We start from the raw sequence: 18,857 nt of genomic DNA on the forward strand, positions 1-18,857 counted from the left end.
TCTGTCTGTCAGGACGACCCACAAAATCGGCGTACGCCGTGGAACACCTGGCCCTTGGCGCACCCGCGTTTACGTGTACCCACGACAGACGGTTGCATGTAGTTTGTAGTTGGGGGATCGTTAAAAATCAAATGACCCCGTTTTATCGAGCAAATATCAAAATTATTATATTTGAATATCCCTTTTACTGTTATCTACTTCAAACACGGATCGAAAAATAAATGCGTTATTGTAATTATGTAATTTATTGTCTCAAGTTAACTACTATTTATATTCACGTATAATCTTTGATATAAATTACCGTTTATTGGTGCAGTGTGACTCAATATATTTGTGACGTATGATTTCCTTTGATATTTTGTTTTCATAAGGAGGCTCTCATTTACATTATATATCATTCTATATACGGGAATTGTTATATTTCCATTACTAATGGCCATTAAGATCGAAGCATTATGAAGGGAGGGTGGTGCGTAAGCTCGGCTGTATCAACGGCAGGTGGTACGGCACGGGCGATGGGGTGACCTCGAAAAGGAAGAACCGTATATTCGCCACCTTTGTCCGCGGTCTGCGGTTTGCCGTATCCGATACTTTGTTCAACGAATAAAATTTAAACTAGTAATCAAGCTTGTGCTACGTGGTATTCACGAAATATCATAGATTTTTTTGTGGAGAATAGGATTATCTTACCATTCAGAATTAATACGAATTAGGTCGTACTGTTTTCAAAGTAGAAGCACAGCCTTCGATTTTGGGCAGGTGCTCGAAGTATGATTCGCAAAACGAAAAAGAAAAAATTCGTTGGCCATCTTCGCAGCTCGTATTGAGTTCGACTCGATCGGAACTGCGCGTGCAGCTTTTTTCTCTTGGACCACCCGAAAATCGTCCAATAAGATCAAGGTAATTCGACACCATGTGTTGCCCATACTGGTCACCCTATACATCTGTACGTGTCCTTTGTCTTTAAAAGAGATGTTATTTTATTCATTGAAGAGGATGTTTTTTCAATGAAGATGTTAGAGCAAAAATATTTATGGGTTCTTTCTTGCAACAACTTTCTTATTTTAAATCTTTTTGTGTAATCCCTTCCTCGTCATCTTCCCTTTTGTTTACTTTGTCTTGATTTCCTGTTTACAGTATTGTTGTATTCTGCTTTAATTATCATTCTGGGCGTGGAATAATCCATGAAACGACATAAATAAAATTTTCAATAAAAATATAACGTGCCTTTGTTTGCAATTCGATAATTGTATTAATATTGCGATAAATTTTGCAAATAAAATTAATATTCTTGCTTTGTGATATAGTAACAGTTTACATCATAGTTCTAGACATTTAGTGGCGCTTATATAGCAGTTTTATACATTCTTATTGTGTTCAATTGTCTAACTCGTTTATTCACGGTCTATTAAAGAATTAGTCAGAGTGAAGCAGACACTATCGTTAATTGGGCGATATTTTATCGGTTCTTTGTTTTCGATGACGCTGACGGGTATAAATCGATACCTGAGAACACACGCTCGTGCCAGGATCACGGTATTTTCCATAATGAGGGATCGAGTTTATTCTCAGCTAGATCAACAGGTTGGACTGACGCGAAGGTGCGTCCGCGCCGCAGGTTGGACGAACCGAACGCGGGGTGAAGGGTCGGCCGTTCGTTGCAAGGGTAAGTCTCGGGGCAAATCTCTGGCGGCAATGAAGGGGTTGCTGACTGACGTCAGGATGACGTAATGTCAAAGGCTGCTGTTGCTTTCCCGTCTCCCGGCGCCGGTCGTATCTGCCCTACGGCTGACATTGACACTGCTCGACGCATCGATTTGTTCTTCAACGAGGTAAGAGCAAATCGAGGGTCACCGTGACCGTTTTACTGACGCTATTTAATCGGAGGTTGTCTGAATGATTTACCTTCTCTGGTCTCTATTAAGAGAATCACTTTAGAACGATGATCGATCCTAAAATGATATTTACCGGGACATAAAGTGTGCGACCTTAAACCGTAGTTACAGCTCTCATGGTCATGGGTTCGCCGGGTTGACTCTTTAATTAGTCTACATCGTGGCAATTTATGATATAGGAGAAATGTCTAAAATTGGGCGCGCGTGATGTTTAAGCTGAAACTATTCTGCGGCTGATCGATAGTTCGTAACACTGTCCGTTAAAACAAAACATAGCTATCATAATATGAGTTTTAAAAGTAGATATAACGCCGCTTACGTTGTTGATTAATGCATTAAGCCTAACAATGCACTAAATTTAGATATGTACGAAGATAATGTGCGAATCTAAAATATATTTTTCGCGGATTTTATACTTGAAGATAATCGAAAGATAATTTGATGTACCTTCGTGCTCCACATGCTTTTAGTCGTATATTATGCGCGTAGTTATAGAATCATTGTTGTCTTTGGCTTGCTGTCGCGCCAGTATATGCCATAGACAGCATAAAGAGGTACTTTAATTTATTTCTTGATAACCGTTTAAAACCTTGACCTTGTGCGTCATAGCCGACCGTATATTCGGATTATATTTCCAGTGACTCATATCACGAATCATCTCGACGGTCGCGACCGAGCGACGTACGACGTAATGTCTAATATGATAAAATCTCACTTTTAGGACATTTCTCTGTTTAAGATATTCAAATTAGTTCAAAACGACCATTTCAGTCCGTTCACTCATTAATGCCAGACCATCTAAAATTGAAATTTAATAATTATGTTTAAAATAAAATGTCGCTAATAGAGTATCAAATCGAAACCTGTCAAATAATTTATAACATATATCTAAAAAGTATATATCTTTTCGATATCCTCTCGATTGATTTGAATTGTATGGAAGTTAGTGTCTGTTTCATTATCTTGTAAAAAATTTTGGAGCATTTATTTGCGCACTAGCATTGTTAGCGGAATGCACCGACTGTGTGCTCTTTTTCGATATTTTTAGGATCGAGTCGTGACTCGGGATTAACGGTCGGCCATTCCAGAAATCTGCGATCGACGTCGCGTCGCAGGGAAACAATACTGTTCGACCAGAATACCTACACCGTTCTTCGGCTGGCTCGTAATAATTTAGAATGAATCAGAAGCCTTTTGCGTTAGAGACGAAAAGAGACGCGGAGAATTTATCCACGATGGCGATTCATAGATCTCGACAATTCGAGTTAAAAGTTTCGATCGTCGTCTTTTTGTATACTTATTTACGTCGGTAGCGAGTGCATTGTCCTACGGTCGTATCAATAAGGAGGAGATAGCGCGCGCTCGTCTTATACTTAACACTCTTAACAGAGCAAAAGTCCATCTCGATCATTGGCCCCTATATTTGTGACAGTCTAATACTAAACGTAGTCTTAACGTAGTCTTAATGTAATCTTAACTACGATTTATTAGATTTTGAACTCTTAAGTTCAGAATCTAATAAATCTGCAAATATCTTTGGAAGATAATTCTCCGTAAATTATTTGCTGATTGTAAATTTTATTTCTAATTGCAATGAGTTAAAATAGTCTTAATTATTGTCGACAGTACTCGTTACATATAATTTCTAAAATTAATATTAGGAAATGTTTTATTTAACTATTGTTGAGTGAAAATTCTATCAAATTTTCTCTACCGGTATTAGATACCTCAATAACTTATCAATAACTATAAAAATAATATGAGCGAATTTCTACCACTTTTGTTCTACTAATAGTTCCTTAATTGGATAAGAGAACATGGTAGGCCGACGTTGGTAAGAAGCGCTGCACGGTTATTCGACAATAAAAATAATTTGGCGATGAATGAGGGTAGACGATAGTCAGGAGAGAGAAAGACTAACGTAAGATATTTTTATTGGACGTCTGCAGTCTGGATGCACCGCCGGCCGTTCACCCGATGCACTCGTCGCTTCATGCCAATCCATACGCGATCCCTGCTCTCGATTATTCTTCTCTTCTCCTTCCTCTTCGTTCCTTCCCTACATCGTACGGTGCTTATACGATCCAAATTCGCGATTGATAAAACAAGGTTCCTGCATTCGCCAATTCTCAGCCCAGTTTTCAGCTCGTTTATTCTTTTGTGAGATTATTATCGAAATCATTTTTTTTCTCACGACATCATACACAGATTATGCTTTTTAGATCAGAATTTATTTTTTTTATGGAAACTTCGAGGATTATTTTGTTACTAAAGTTTCAATAAAAAATAATTGTTTTATATATACTTAAGAAAATGAATTTGGCCTGATCGATGTTTACTTGTCTCGCATGATCTGTTCGAACAGATTTCTGTGCTTTGCGCGACTCTGAAGTTGAACGAGATCGGTCGCGTGGGTGCGTTTGTCCCATTGGAGGGGCGCTGGATGCTGAGGGGTTGTCCGAGGGGTGGGGCAGGAGACGGTCAACCATGAAACGGACGAACCAACAGACAGGGATGCACCGACCTTGGGGGGATTTTTGTGTCTACCGTAGTGCGTTAACCCCGAGAGCTGAGAGCGAGTGTGGCGTGCAACGCGTTAAAGGAATGAGGGCTCTTTCAGTTCTTTGTCTCCCTTCCCTCCTTTTCTCGCAGATCGCGCCGCCCTTTTTCCCGTCCTACTCGTTCTTCGCCCAGTCAAGGTTCGGCCCAGCCAAGCTCGCACCAAGAATCGGTTACCTCAACCCCTTCGTCTTTCGAAACTGCACTCGAAATCTGCCTTGGATCAATAAAGCAGTATTTACTACAGTTTATTTATGCCATAGCCTTTCTGTCCTCGAAAATCTACCGTTAATTGCACAAAAAATTGAAATTTATATCATTATAGTTATTTAAATTCTATTATTACAGGAATTGAATTAATGAGATGTTTCTTATCTAATAAATGATAGTAGCAATTTATTCTGTTCGATAGAGTGCAAGTGGAAAATTGAAATAAAACTAAGATAAAGATACCGAATTTTTATTTGATTTTTTTGTTTCATAATTAGATGAAACAATCTATCGTGATCGATTATTTATTTTGTCCATAATTTCGAAAAAAGTTTGTTCGCCGAAGCAATAATATTGTCTCTTTCATCGATAGGACCTTGATCCGTTCGTCATTCTCTGTCGCGCGACGTCCAATTATGAAGTGATTCGGTACTTTTGGAGGACGGGAGGAGCGAAGGGGATACGCGCCAGTAGGCTTATCTGTTCTACCCAACAAGCAATTAATTCAATGACATTGCTCATCGAGCTTCTCATACGAATTAAGCCTGACCTTTCGGGGTTCAGGGAGAAAAAAATCTTTTTAATACAATTAGAGCTGCCATACTGCGATAATTGACGGAGTAATTTTTTTTATATCACATTGAGTGAAAAAACTTATATTATTATGTGCTACAATTTTGGACAGAATAGAAAATTATACCTATGATTGTATGCTTCTATAAAAAATAATAAATGTCGATCTGACAATAGAAGATAAGTGACGGTGATTAGTAGGTTAAATAATCATCTAATTGATCTATTTATACAAAGATTGTCGATTCTCAAATTGATTCATCTTTCGTCTCGTTGTTCTCGAGCGCTTGAAACACAAAGAAACTCCGGCCGTGTTGACTTGTCGAAGGAAAAATAAAGATGCGTGTGCGAGAATGGGATGGCATGACCTCGAAGGGCGCGGTCGAGTTCACACTAGACTGAAGCTGCCCTTGTGCCTAACCGGCCTTGAGACGGCTCGACCTGCCCTACCCCGACGATCCGGCATTCTCATAGCACATATGCGATTTCTCGTCCACACAAAGATCAGCGTTTCCTAAATTCACCGTTCGGTGAATAATCTTTGTGCGAAAACATGTCTACCGATGAAACCTCCTGTCCGTGGAAACGCTAATAAATAAAAATTGTATTTTAGTTCAAGTAGACTTTGACAGAATTTTAATTCGAAAAGTTCGAGTCACAGAGGCCATTCAATATTAAAAATTTCGAACATGAAAAGGTACAAAAGAACATGATTTATTGAATTTACGATCAAGACTATATTTTATCGTTCGTCTTCTTATAATAGGAGCGAAAAGTTTCGAAGTTTCCGTAGTGTAGTGGTTATCAGTTATCACGTGTGCTTCACACGCACAAGGTCCCCGGTTCGATTCCGGGCGGAAACAATGTTTTTTGGAAGTATAAATTTTTGCAAAATAAACAAAAAATAATTTATCCTGCTAATAAAAAAAAAAGTTATGTTACTGCAAAAAATGTTTCCGCCCGGGATCGAACCGGGGACCTTGTGCGTGTGAAGCACACGTGATAACCACTACACTACGGAAACGTTGAAACTCTTGGGGTTAATTTAAGAACATGAACATAGACGTTTACTTTTATCTCGTACGACATGTGGATAACGTTCGAAAATGTCAAATGTGAAATAAATCGCGTATGTGTATTCATATTCTCACTTGCATAATTTTATCTCATACGCCTTCATATTGTTATGTGAAATATTTATTGATTATAGCGCGGTTAAAACTTTTAAAATTAAATTAACATGAAAACATTAAAATATTTACATTAAAAAGCTTTTAAATGATTTCTATACTTTATATGATAATTAGTTTAGTCAATTTTTATAGCCAAGTGTAAGAGAAAGCAGCTTGAATAAAAATACTGAACTCATTGAATATGCATTTGTCGCTGGCAATATCACAACTCTTACTTTTACTAGAGAGAAAGTGCACATTCATGTTTCTTGAAGCTGTTTAGTTGTTTTGCTAATATATTGTTACATGTCATGATAACATTATATACGGTTAAATACAATAATATACGTATATAATTTTTATTACATCTTTGTTAAATTTGGAAATCTGTTATTTAAAAAAATTCGGTAAATTTGTTTAACTTTAATATTAATTACGATTAAACTTGTAAAACATCTCAACCTTTTAGAATCCGTTGAAATTCCGTTTCATTATTTATCCGGTCAATCAGCTTTGCCCTTTTCTCGTTGTAAATCGGCATACTCTTTCAGCAGTCACGATCGCAAAAAAATTTCAATTTCACTTCAGTTTATTTCCTGGTTGCAGCAATGAGCGATGTGTTGCGCCACGCCATCATTTATATCGTTTTATGACATTTATTGGAAATTGAATTCTCTCTAGTTTACGAATGTAATAGAAAAAACTATGCAGTTGATTTCCAATTGGCTTTAATTAAAAGAAAACTTACGCGATATTTGACGTAAGAGTAGCAACGACATCTTAAATGTCGTTAAAAGAATATGCACGGCTTCGTGATATATATCCCGGAATTATAGTATACCAATCAAATAACTTTTTTTAATATGTCCATATTTTGATAGAGCTCGAATATAGTCGAGGCGCGTTGGTGGCCCGTTGACCTGACGATCAACGAGAGAAAGAGCGCAACCCGCGAAACTCTCGGTGATCACTTCATCTTCCTGTATTTCAACGTCAGAATGCCCTTAATCGGCGCAAAAAATGCCTCGGGGAAAGTGCGCTCTCTGCACGATTCATAGTTCGAACGCTTGCATCAACGTCTATGATAACAAGTTTCACAAACTATTGCTCCATAGGAAATATAATCAGAATAATAAATATATAAATGTGTTTAACGGCGCGGATCGTAATCGCGTTTGTGTTGGATACACAAAAATGTTTTTCACAATGAGCGTATAAACTTCAATACTTGAAACTCATGTGTTTAAATTACAAAATATTAATATCAGAGAACTCAAAATACCTCCCATCGTATCTCTGCTGTTTTCGTTACATAGTATCGCTGTAGTATCGCTGTAACATTTTTATCTCGTTATTATTTCAAGTTAAATGTGTTTTCGTTTTAGACGGTACGCTGAACTTGATTATGATATCGCGAATTGCGTTGAAGCTTGAATATTGCGAAATTTTGATATCGCCTAATACCATCCCGCGGCTAAATGATTCAGAATTAATCGCAAGGCCACACTTCGAGGAATTATTTATTTCAAATTAATCGATTCAAGGCTGCACGAGTCGTACACACATAGCCCAAGGTTACGATATATGAATTACAACTCTTATCAATTCCTCGCCCGACAAGGTCAGACCTTTATCTTCCAACTTTATTTGTACCGGCGTCCTATAGATTTCATTGCACGCATTAAATCGAAATGTGACACGCACATTATAGAATAGAATAGATAACGCAATATAATTAGAGTGTAATATAACTAGCAGAGTATAATAAGGTTATACATAATTATGGCTAGGCTTATCACGACAATTCTAAAAATAGCGCAAGAACGCCTTTGATAGTGAATTTTATCTTAAAATATTATTTTATGCTGAAGAGTGGGATGCTGACTGCTGAATTATCTTATCTTCGGCACTGGTCAGTGTCAAAATAACTTTGTTCCAAAGTTCTGTAACTCTGGTTCAAAACTTATATAATTCAACAACCGCGTTTACCATCCTAATTTTCCCCTGCGATCATCGATATTTTAAGTCAGCCATTTAAGAGTAGAAGAATTAGAACGCAGACAGGAAGCGTCCAATATGATAAAGTCGTATAATCAAAAGAGAAGACTATCCTGTTAGTAACATTTTTTTTTTCGGCCAACGGACCGCGAGCGTGATGTAATCAGGCGGCAGACCGAGGCGAGCAAAAGCGGGAGAAATAGGCGCGACCTACATATTGTTTGGGTTCGCGTTACACAACCTGCATATACGACGACACGTAGGAGGGCAATGACCCGCCATATCGACGCGGAACAGGGCGGCTACACGCTTGTGAAAGCGTGAGACGGCGGCGTACCACGTGGCCCACGTGAATGGCCGCTTTCGAGTTTCACGACGCGTACGGCACGTGGGCGAGGTATAGTCGCGGGTGCTTCCCGATCGTCCATGAACGACGCGGAACATTGTAATTATCCCGATACTGAACTGGCGCGAGGGAGCGCGGCACGTGCCAGAGGCCTCAGCCAGAATATGCTGCCTGCGTATAGGGTAAGAGTAAGTAAGGCCACACGTGTGACGCGCCATGCCGAACTCTCTTAAAGCTTTAAATCTGGCAATCACATAGTATAGTACGTGATACAGGCATATATATATATGTGTATATTGCGTCTTACTAATATTAGAAGAAAAAAATCCATATTTATTAGAAGAAATTATGTATTGCAACATTAGAAATTATATTAAGAAACATAGCAGAAGAGATATATAAGAGTAAAAAAATTCATTACATAATGATTAATATAGCAAAAAAGGGAATTAAAATTAGAATTTGTGACAAAAATACAAAATTATATATTTTTGTTATATTCCCTCGTTCCAAGTGAAAAGAAAATAAATAGGACGTTTGGATTGTCGTGTACCAATCGTATGTTTGATGACGATGTTTAATTGTTTAATAAGGTTAAGCGGTTAAGCGTTCGTTCCAAGCCATTTCGCCACTGTATATTCCCGCTTGTAATTATTCTGGCATTGACTTGCCACGGGTAACCAGAGCACGTGTCAAGGGCGCCGATCGATTAGGGTTCCACGCGCTGTTGTTCGAGATTCTCTCGCTTGTTTAGATTCGGAATCTGTCACTGATCCAATAGAACACGTTCGGAGAAATTGACGAGGCGCAAGTGGCAATAAATCAGCGGCTGATAAAGAGTACCTTTTATCGATGATGTTATACGTTTCAGTTCCTTTGAATTTAGTGATTGATTCAATTTATACCGATTTCATTTTAATAATGAAAGTTTTAAGTAAAGCGATACAAAATTCAAGCAAAATTCGTAATATGTGTGTGATGATTGGAATAGATAGTAAAATTATTTTTTTTATTGTTATAATGATATTTTTACTTAGTTTTATATAAAATTTAGTTAAACAGTATTTAAAAAAGTGGTTATCAGATATCAAAATATCAAATGTAAGATATTAAGAAGTAAAAATGATAGGATTTAAATTTATTCTAAAAAAAGAAGGGAAGAAGTTTGGTTCTCCGAGGTGTAAAATTGTACTGGCGATACAGACAACTCTCACTGTCGGAAATACACGTTATCGCGGAGGCTCGGTGAAAGTAAAGTAGATTATACTCCGTCTTTCCCCTTCTGTGTGCTACTATATATTGTCCACAACGCAGTTTTGCAACAACAGTTGCAACAGCTGGCGGTCAATTGGCGAAACTTTCTTTCTGGCTGTCGCGTATTATACTATGAATCTAAATCAACAACGAATTTATTGAAAGTCTTTTAAGAGTGTAACCGGATTAATACTTTAATTCTGATTACGATCACCTAGATAAAAATTTATAGTTATTATATTATTAAATATGTATAAAGGTCATTGATGAAATTAGAATATTTAATCATAATGTTTGTGTAATATTAATAAATAAGTATCTATACATATACCTAAAGTGTATAAAGTATATAAAGATATATAACTAACATAATTTGTATAATTTATAATTATACAAAAATAACATGCTACATCGTTTATTTGCGCTACATAGATTGGAATTATTATAAATTTTTGTTTGCGTAAAAAAATATAATATCTTTACAAAGCATGTTTAAAGAATCCTAGATTCTTCGTATTCGTTTTTTGCAAAGCAAAGATTAGGTCGTGGCTGTTGCCAAGAATGGTGATCGTAAATTTGCCAGCCGTTAGCTGTCCATACTTTTTGGAAAATTGCGCGCCGAATGCCCGAGTCTAAACGAGACAATATCGTGTTCGCAAAACATGATGCGTCCGCATTTTTTTTTCACCTCTTTCGGCCGTCCCCATCACAGGGGATACCAAAAATATCGCGAAAACACCCGCGCACCCAAAGCTCGAACAATGAGAAAGCCAACGTTTATACTCCTCGCCTTATTATTATGGCCCGATCGACCGTAGAAGCGTACTCTGAAGGGTACGCGTGGGCGAGGACCAGCGAAAATGTACGCGACTGAGAGGGCGCTGGAATAGTGATGGGATCGATTGAAGAAAAGACCCGGTTTGAACGTTTACCTTTGGACTGAACACATTTTTTAGTTAAAGAGTCCTTAATGAAACCTACAATTACCTTATCTCTTGATTTAAAAAGTTTAAAATATTTCTGGAGCTATCTTACACATTTTTTGTGCTTTTGCGATGAATCACGGCGATCAAGACAGATCAAGACAATTCGCGATGAGCTTGATCCCGTCACGCGGTGCGTACACGGGCGGTCGAACATGTCTACGTGCAAATGTCAATGACGTCTAAAAATAGCGGTCGAGTCGGACCAAGAAACGTCTCCGTCCCGATATACTGGAACGGCTAACGTTTAACGGCCAAAGATCCTAGAATTCGAGGACACGAAGGTACAAGGATCTCCGAGGTCACCTGCACTCGATCGAAGAGATTAAAACCGGATCTGAGAACACGGAATTGAATCAATCAAATCGGCTGAAAATTGATACTTGTAATTATGCAATAGATTAAGAAAGAGTAGTTTACATTTACCGTGGAGGAAACGAGTTCTCATTTCTTGAAGGCGCATACATGATATTAGCGCATTCTTGCGGTTAGCCTTGAAGAATCGCTGTCAGAAATCAATGCGAGTTGTATTGTTCGTTTAAACAAACGCGTCACGCGGCCTTGTGGATCCGCCTTGGTTCTCTAAATTATTGGCGCAACAAATGTCGAACGACCGAATTTAATTGGCTGAATAATGCGATAACGCAATCTCTCGTTTCCACAAGAACGAAACTTTGCCGATTTTCGTTTTGTTTTTGCCAATTTAATTATCCTAATGGTCATTATATATGCGCAAAACGCTTAAACAGGTCAAATTTTCCTAATTATTTTTCAAAAAGTACAGCACATAGAAACTTTTAACGAAAATTAAGAGAGAACATATATAGTCCCCTGGCAAATTCTATTCTATCTTCTATTTTACATGAAAAGGTAGAGAAAATAAAATACAAAAGATATAGTTGCAAGTTGGGTCAGTCTACCGTACGTCATTTATATAGTCATACTATTCCACGCGCATAGCGGGTTGATTGAAATGTTAATTTCGTTGTATACTAAAACGTCTGATAAGCTACGAGTACCTGAACGGCAATTGTAAACACGTGGCTAAAAGTCAAGCGCTTGTTTGCGGTGCAACCTTGATCCCTCGAACTCTATATATTACCCTTCCAAAGTGAGCTTATTCGCATAATGTGCAAAAACAAAGTTTGTTATTATTGTTATTTTTTGCTGCAATGTATTCTTCGTGTAGAATCTACTTTGTAGGTGATTAGATTCTATGCGGTGATTATTATTATTATTAAAAAAGATTAACAATATAAGTAAAGCTTCTCTTATAATGATACATTTTTTTCGGTCTCGTTTCATTTACGATATTTTATTCTTTTCGGCAATTTAAATTATAACTGGGATGGATCAGGAACCATCCAGACAGTTAGTCATCGACGGAAGTGAAGGGGCCAAGACGTGATGACCCTGAAAATGTGTGTGTATGTATGTGTAACAAGTTTCAGAATTTTTAGAATACCACGCTGCTCTATCCACGAGACGCCCCAGAGTCTGCTTTCGAAGAAGATTTTATGCTAGACGTTTAAAAACGCTTTTCTGACAAACAAATCATTCTCGAGGCAAACTAGCACTTTTTTTACGGTTACCAGTTGTCCCGTTAATGAGAAAACATTTTTCAAAATACAAATTATGTTTACTTTGTCTCCTATTTCTTTATGAGACGTTATACGTGTTTCAAAAGACATGTTAAATTTTGAAGGAGTGGTCTCGCGACTATCATAAACTATTGAGTTCGTCTTATGCGTCGGCATTGTTGCTCCAGCCTATTTGATTCGCAAACGGAACGGCCTCTTTACCCGGGTTACGTCGCTATAGCTTTTGTGTGTCAAGGATGCAAAGTTTTAGTAAGAATAATGTCGGCTTGTCCCTTCGTGTCTCGAAATGTCCCAAACGACAAATTTGGCCATCTAACCGAAATCATAAATGTAAAATATTAGAGACTTGTAGATGTATAACTCAAAACAAACATACATTTTTATACCATATTAAAATCATTGTACATTCCGTTAAATTTTCGCCTAATTTAATTGTTGATAAATAATGATTAACATTATGAACTTTTTTTTTTAAGCATAAACAAAACTTCATAAAATTTTATAAATTTTGACTTAAATATTTGTCAGTTAGAAGATTCTAATTTTAGCAATAAGGTCCTTATTTGCGTTATATTGCTGCATCCATATTATGCCAATCATGCGACGTCGCTACAGTTGCGATATAGATGTAATAGTTGGAGCAAACTTTTGCAAGGTTTCGAATCCTTGACTCTTCAACCACAGACATTACTGTCATTGTGACCTCAAGCGATAACCCATTTGTTATGAGTTCGAACTTGCGTAGAGAAACCTTGTTTGTGTGTGTTGTGTGTGCACATAGGAAAGTCCCTCCGTTCGTGAACTAGATCGAATTTAGCATTTTAACGTGCGGTGAACTGGTCTTAAGTTAGGATCTAATGTAGGCTGCTGTGAAAAGATACGGCACAGTGGCACTTTTGCCAAGAATAAATTCTCTGTAGGCATTCGGCTTTATGTCTCGTCCGACATGACATTATTATTCTTAATTACATTAGAAATCATAAAAGCTATGAGCCAAGATGAGAATTTCTAGCACATTTAGAGCAATGCAAAATTTTAAAATTGATTAATTTGCAAATTATAGCCATGAACTATCGGCACTGACATCTTTTTACAATTTATTTTAACAACCCACAAACAAAATTATTTTTATCAGTCGACAATATTTATAAATCTATCTTTATTATCGTGCTTTACGATGTAACAAGTAGCTTAGTACTGATTGTACATTACAGATGATTACGTTCCAGCAAAGTGATTCTCAATAGTATAATGGTCTTTTACGGTAACACCTATTTGCAGTAAATTGCATTGTCCGGTGATCTATCGTGCGATGACGTGAGATGGAATCGATAAGTCGGCACTCGATTTGCATCAACTGACGTCAAGTGACCGCGAATGTACGAGCGAGGTCGTTCGACAAACAAACCGATGATATCTCACTAGACTCGGCTGGATCGCGCCGGTGCTATTGGAAACAGATTGACAATCCTTAAATCGTGGTGCAACAATCACGATACTGGTTATTTCATAATTTATTTTGAATTGAATCAAAATTTTTAATAACTTGTCGAACTTGCCTCATAATTTACAACGTGCATGTGTAGTATTTCTTATGTAGTTAAGCATCACGCGCGTGGCAAAGTCCAGCTGATTAAAGCGGCGAGCTTGAAATTTAGCGCGGAGCAACCAAGGCCTCATCTAAGGTCGCATTTATAACGAATGTCCGTGATCGAATCGTCAGGCCGGAAGTAATTAACGCGTGTTCCTAATAATGCGTGTTGTTGTATCACGCGAGGTACGACGCGTGTCGACGATATCACCGAAGATAAATTGAAATTGGTCTGACAGATGCCGGAAATTAATAGCAATGACAGAAACAATATGTTACATTTTTTTTATATAACACAAATAATGTTAAAGCAAATTTTTTCTAAATATATTTATTCTCTATATTCTATAATATGGAAAGGTAAAAACCATAGTGGTGTAAGTCAAATTTTTAAAAATATTTTCTTATGTGCATAGATGCAATTTATATATTGTACAGAATGCATCTATGCACACGAGAAAATATTTTTAAAAATTTGACTTACACCACTATGGCTTTAACCCCTCCATATATTCTACATAAATATGTATTTTTATTTATGGCTATAGGAAAGAGAGGGAGAAAGAGAAGAAAAGAGATCTTTACATTGCACACATTTCTTTACATATTGCCACAAAATCATTAACTACGCAAGAAACAATATACGAATTGACAAAAACTGAAATTCATTCATTCATTCCTCGAAATAGATATTTCCGCGGCGACAAAAGATGGTATGCTTCTTTAATTCATCGCAACGAGATTATTCGCTTCTGTCGGACTGAAAAGAAAAATTGGTGCGCGTGTTTGTCAGGCGGCGCGAGACGATCTCCTTGTCTGCGCAAAAGATGCGCAACGAGTGCGAATGCGGAAGAAAAAGAAAAGAGAGGGAAAACGGAATTATGCCGCCGTGTCTCGCGTCTCGCGTAACATTATGCAATCTTTCGACAGCGCCGAGGAGAGGCGTTATTTCCTCGTGCCAAGGTCGAGGGTGCGCATGCCCGCGTCGGTGTGGATCTTTTCGAGATCATATACCGATTCCCGCACTTTTCTCACATTTCCGTCGAAGCAGCGGTTTAAATCACAAACGAAATGCCAAGTTCTACATAATATTATACTAGCTTGTCGCCGTGACGTTTTGAAGATTTCGGATTAGAAGATCGACATTAAAAGCCGTCTTTGAAACAATCCTGTCCTTCACTTTCCGACACTGTAATTATATGTAATTTGTATCTGCATTATCCCATATCATCGATAATATGTTTGTGTTTCTTTATTATCGTATCATCGATAAGAAGTAATGTTCCAAGAAGTATGTAAACATCTTGAATTTAAAAAGTATTTTCCGTCTGGTGATTGAAACGGAATTCGCTGCGCGGGAATATCGTAGCGTCGCCAAGCTGCGCAATATGCTACAAGCGCGATTATAAGTGAAGTTATATTGCGCGCGCGATTTACGTGAAGAATCCAAGGATCAAAGCTCAAAAGACGACAATGACGCGTGACACAGTTTTCAAGCGCGACTGAACTGGACTGATCGTCGTAATTGATGCACGCGATGTGATCTAAACCGGGAATACGTGAGAACCAGTTCAGATCCAGTTCCCCTCTCGCTGCACTTGCACCGGCTGATAGTCGCATCGATCGGCCGCCAAGGCCGCGTCTTATTCGGGCAAGGCCAAGGTCGTTGGCTGGCATTGCCAGCCGAGGTGAGATTGCAATTTCTCGCGCGGGGTTGCGCCAGAACTGCAAAAACCTGCGTTTAGTAAACGTTTTACATAATTAGCAAGTAAGATATAGATTCAATAAAAAGGGATCGGAAGAAGTTCATTTCGCGACGTTTGCGAGGGTACAGTTTATTATTTTTTATTCGTTCGACGTCGAGAATCTGATAGCTTTTTCTATTTATAGTTTCAAGTGTCAATACATTTTTAATTTAATCAATAAATTTGACATTTTTAATCGATCGTATAAAACTTCTCTTATATAATTACACTCACAAAAATATTTTGGAATATAGCTTGCGGTTTTTTCCGATTGGGACAGTAATCTTGTAAATATATCATAATCCCCCCCGTATGACGAAATGTTGCGACATGCCACATTGACCTCTTCCACTAGGCGTGTTTCCGAAAGCTGGCCTTGCGATAAGACGAGTCAAGGATAGAAACATGCGTGCCCTGTCTTTTATCGGCCGTTTCCGGGTCTATTCCAACCCAAACTCGGCTTCGTATCGCTGATATGAGTTTCCGGTTTTACTGAACTGACAAATAATTAAAAACTTACGCTTCACATCAATATTGAATATGCTTCCACGTGTTACGTCAACAAACGTACGACAGAGATATAATATAGAAATAAACAATCCAAACATTACGTAATGTATTTTCCACCTTGTTATTTCTGCATGGCAGCGCTAAGCTGATATTTTAAATTTGAATGAGCTAGCACATCGTAGAAACGCGACGTAGAAACGTTTCTAAAACAATGTATACAATTTTGTGTACCTCGCGCTTGGCAATAAGTCAATAATGTGTATATTTGTCTCTGTTCAATTCGTTGTGAACTCCTCGTATACCGAAATATTTTAGTCTAATTTCTCGTAATTTCTGTTGGCACTATAATATAGCGTGTGGCCTTCTACTACATGTCATGTAAATCTGAAATCTGTTCGCAGATAATTTTTCAATATCTTGTAACCAGATCGCTTTTCATAAAATACATATATTACGCATTACGTAATTTCGTTTGCGCGTTTAAAGTATCCCAAAGAAACATTTATACACGTAAATCTTGAACGAACTAGATTTGAAACGAAAAATTAGAGTTAAAACTATATTAAAATGCAATATTTTTAGAAATTGCAAGATTTAGGTCAGTGTTATTGCTTTACTCAATCGACTTAGCCTTATAAACGTGCATAATGACTTACGCTAATGGAAGAATCACCTGAAAAATTCTGTGAGGGTCTCGCGGCCATGGTCTATCGCGCTATCCTCGTTTAGTATTAATAACGACTAAAGGATCGGCAACACATCTCATCCTTTGTTACGCTACCGTGTTGCGTGACCCTGAAAATCCACGAGACCGCGACGTAGGGTCAAACGACGTGCGCGTGGTCGCACACATTGGCGATGTATCGTTCACATTTAGTCGTAATATAGGAATGCCTTCGATGGTAGTGGTGGTGGTGGTAGTGATGGTGGTGGTAAGAGGCAGAGCGATGATGACGATGGATGGCAGGAGGAGGGGGTCACGACTAGTAGTCGATATATATCTATACAACGTGTCCGCTCCGGCCGCCCGTGACCATGTGGCCTTGTCCTTGTACGACGTCGCGCATCGAACAGCACTACGTGCCACCGACACTCGTCGGACTCCGGTGGAACCTTCCTATAACAAGCGCGAGGAAAAGAGAGGAGAGGAGAGGCGCGAGTAGAGCGTGTGTGCACACGTACGATATACATACACGTGACAATAAATAACGATGAGTTGAAGCGCCACGCCAAACGAATTTGCACGAGTGACTAATGCGGAAAAACTATTTTTTTTTCCACGGCTAATGTTTTTCCGATAAAGACAGTGGAAAATCCTGTTGATTTTATGCTGGTAGATATGTACGCACATCGCTCTGTTATTGAAAAATATGTAATCTTTAGTCTACGATTGTATTATAAATTCATCTGTAACGTTTTGTTGATGCAGAATCTACGTAATATTGACTCACATAGATACTTCATACAAAGTATGATCTTATCCTCGGTAGGAGATCTTATCCTTCCTCCCCCTCCTAGTGTGTTGTGTATTACTAAACATTGTTTTTCATATTCTTTAATATTTCTAATATATTTTTCGTTTACAACAAAGTTTATATTTGCTATCACAAGTTATCTCTTTTAACAAAAGAATCTTCTGCGCGATACCTAATGTCACAGCAATTATGTGTAAAACTTATTAGTGGTTATTAGTGGTCGATATATACTACTAAATTACATCGAACTCATTGCGCGCCTCTGAACGAATGCCTATCCGAGCAGAAGTTGGAATATTCGTCTGATTGCGTTTCGCTAACACGAGGAAGGTTATCTTGTCGTGTGTTCATCGTTATCAAGACCGATGATAATGCGCTGAGTGACTCAGCGAGATGAGTTCAAGTACAGATTCGAGTGGTTTTCATCTCGAGCGACGCGTGCGATTGACACTTCTGTAATATTAGCGACTAAATTACTGAAGATCCCCTTAATTTTGATCCAGCAAGTTAGTTTCTTTTTATATCTCTGTACACATTTACCATTTAATGATTTCTAAACTAAATTTTTTTTTCTGAAAGATTCAAGTGTACAGCGTCGATTGCATCACGTTATCTTCTGGTAGTTTAACAAATACGGTTATGAAAGAAGGTTATACAAGAGCACGGTGCTTTATGTAACAAATCTAACAAAACTGTGGAACTAATTTTTAATTAATTTTTCATTTTATTCAATGATTATATAAAATGCTTACCGTATATTGTAACAGAACTAAAATTGCGAAATATTTAAACAATATAATTGTCTTCCATGCATGGATATTATCAAGTAATTTCAAAAAGTATAATAGGAATGAGAGAGAACAGATAGCGGAAGACCGATACGAGTTCTTAAATAAACTTTGTACAGTGCTTGCATAATGCTGTTTGCGACGAAACTTTGTCAAA

The 18,857-nt window shown here is 37.8% G+C and overlaps 1 long non-coding RNA gene and 2 other non-coding genes across 5 annotated transcripts; 1 reads left to right on the top strand and 2 right to left on the bottom strand.

Moving 5' to 3' along the window:
- Nucleotides 1-6,020: 6,020 nt before the first annotated feature.
- Trnav-cac (transfer RNA valine (anticodon CAC)) lies at nucleotides 6,021-6,100 on the top strand. The gene has a single exon. It is a non-coding gene; the product is annotated as a tRNA-Val (tRNA).
- Nucleotides 6,101-6,188: 88 nt separating this feature from the next.
- Trnav-cac (transfer RNA valine (anticodon CAC)) lies at nucleotides 6,189-6,261 on the bottom strand. The gene has a single exon. It is a non-coding gene; the product is annotated as a tRNA-Val (tRNA).
- An 8,501-nt stretch (nucleotides 6,262-14,762) lies between these two features.
- On the bottom strand, nucleotides 14,763-18,527 carry LOC139808513 (uncharacterized). 3 transcript variants are annotated; one of them, XR_011730885.1, is made up of 3 exons: nucleotides 17,111-18,518; nucleotides 16,162-16,640; nucleotides 14,763-15,917 (listed from the first exon to the last, which is right to left on the bottom strand). It is a non-coding gene; the product is annotated as an uncharacterized lncRNA (long non-coding RNA). The 3 variants fall into 3 exon arrangements; XR_011730886.1 differs by having other exon boundaries at nucleotides 17,094-18,518; XR_011730884.1 differs by lacking the exon at nucleotides 16,162-16,640 and having other exon boundaries at nucleotides 17,094-18,527.
- Nucleotides 18,528-18,857: the final 330 nt, after the last annotated feature.

Source organism: Temnothorax longispinosus, chromosome 2, assembly GCF_030848805.1.
Source record: "Temnothorax longispinosus isolate EJ_2023e chromosome 2, Tlon_JGU_v1, whole genome shotgun sequence".
Lineage (NCBI taxonomy): Eukaryota > Metazoa > Arthropoda > Insecta > Hymenoptera > Formicidae > Temnothorax > Temnothorax longispinosus.